Source organism: Palaemon carinicauda, chromosome 12, assembly GCF_036898095.1.
Source record: "Palaemon carinicauda isolate YSFRI2023 chromosome 12, ASM3689809v2, whole genome shotgun sequence".
Lineage (NCBI taxonomy): Eukaryota > Metazoa > Arthropoda > Malacostraca > Decapoda > Palaemonidae > Palaemon > Palaemon carinicauda.
Genome location: NC_090736.1, coordinates 151,096,282 through 151,097,908, shown reverse-complemented (window position 1 = coordinate 151,097,908; position 1,627 = coordinate 151,096,282). Strand labels below are relative to the sequence as shown.

The window sequence follows — 1,627 nt, the reverse complement described above, 5'->3', positions numbered from 1 at the left end:
GGTTCCTCAACCCGGGGCCACCGTGAGTGAGGAGCTCCAACGGGATGTTGTCTGAACCAGGGGCTTTGCCGGGCTTCATGCGCTGCAGGGCCTTGTTGAAGTCCTGGATGGAGGGTGGTAGTGCCATCCAGTGACGGACGGGATGCTGCGGGGTCATTCGCAGGAGATCGTCTGGGGTGTCTGCTTGGTCATTGAGGAGGTTCTCAAAGTGAGACCTTCACCTGGCCAGGATGCCCTCGCTGTCGGTGATGGTCGTGGCCCCATCCGCGTCCTTCAGGCCGCCCACTGATGACCGTGTGGGACCGAATATTTCCTTTGTTGCTGCATAGAAGCTGCGCAGGTCACGTTGGTCAGCGAAACTCTGTATTTCTGCAGCTTTTCTTTGCCACATTTATATGCATGTATGTATGTCTGTAGGTATGTATGTATGTAGTTTATTAGGATTTGGTCTCAAAAAAGGAACTCGTGTGATACACAGGAGACGTGATAAAATAATTTGTTAATGGATGAAAATTTAGGGTTTGCACAATATGAGAGATTGCAAATATTACATAAGTATATACAGTATATATTACTGTAATATACTTTATAAATTTCTAGCCTCTAAAATGACTATATGTTTAACAAATATAATAAAAATACAAAATTTATCTATCCTCAGAAACTTGTGATATAAAAAGGGGTCCGCGATATAGATTTACTGTACATATATTTATAGATCCGCGATGTACTGAGGGAGCAATAGGAGAACCGAAATACGCCGAGGGATTAATGTGTGAGTATATATTTATATACATATGGATACGGGAGTAAAGTAAAGTAAAAGATATTCTAACAAGATGTAAGAAAAAGAAATGATCAAGGGTAGATGATGATGGATTGACGAACTAAAAAAAATTTACGGGTATAAAATGGCATAGAAAGACCATAAACAGGGGCAAGAGGAAAGACATATCTGAGGCCTTTGTTCTACATTGGACTAGTAACGGCTGATGAAGATGATATATACAGATGCAATGTACATGCATATATATATTAGATATATACACATGTGAGAGCAAGCTATCCTATTGAGGGTATAATTCACACGCTCCATTAATAATTATTAAAGACCATACAACTCTGTTTAATATCTGTGGTAGACCATAATATGCAATGTTTTTTATTTAAAAAATTTTAATTTTAAAATATGGTACCAATACTATTTCTGTATTTTGTTTTGCTCTTTATAAATATGAAAGTACATTCTCAAAAGTGGTAGTGACGATAAACAAAATGAAAACCTTGCCAGTTGGTTGTTAAAATGCACCCAAATTAATAAGAAAAAAAATGCCATGAAAAAGAATACTATAAAAATTATTTTCTTTTAGAGACCTAGTGGACAGATGACTAAACCTATTAATTTAAGTCTAGTCAACAGTAAAAATTTGATCCAAGTACTGTACTGCTCTTTCACTGGACTTGTTTATAATCATTTCCTTCATTTGCAAAGACTAAATTATCTTAATATAAATCTTCACTTTCAGATACGGCAATGTACCAAAGGCTTGATAAAATTTTGAATGCTAAGGTGCCAAATGTGAACCAGCTAGCTTTGAATAGTAAATTATTTTCTGATTTTCAGCTT

General features: G+C 36.8%; 1 protein-coding gene across 2 annotated transcripts in view; it reads right to left on the bottom strand.

The window, feature by feature from the left end:
• Positions 1-754: 754 nt before the first annotated feature.
• LOC137651326 (uncharacterized) overlaps positions 755-1,627 on the bottom strand; it is a 53,102-nt gene continuing 52,229 nt past the window's right edge. For both annotated transcript variants that reach the window (XM_068384608.1, XM_068384609.1), the window contains exon 8: positions 755-1,627. This exon is cut by the window's right edge and continues 877 nt beyond it. The gene's annotated coding sequence lies outside the window, so the exon portion shown is untranslated.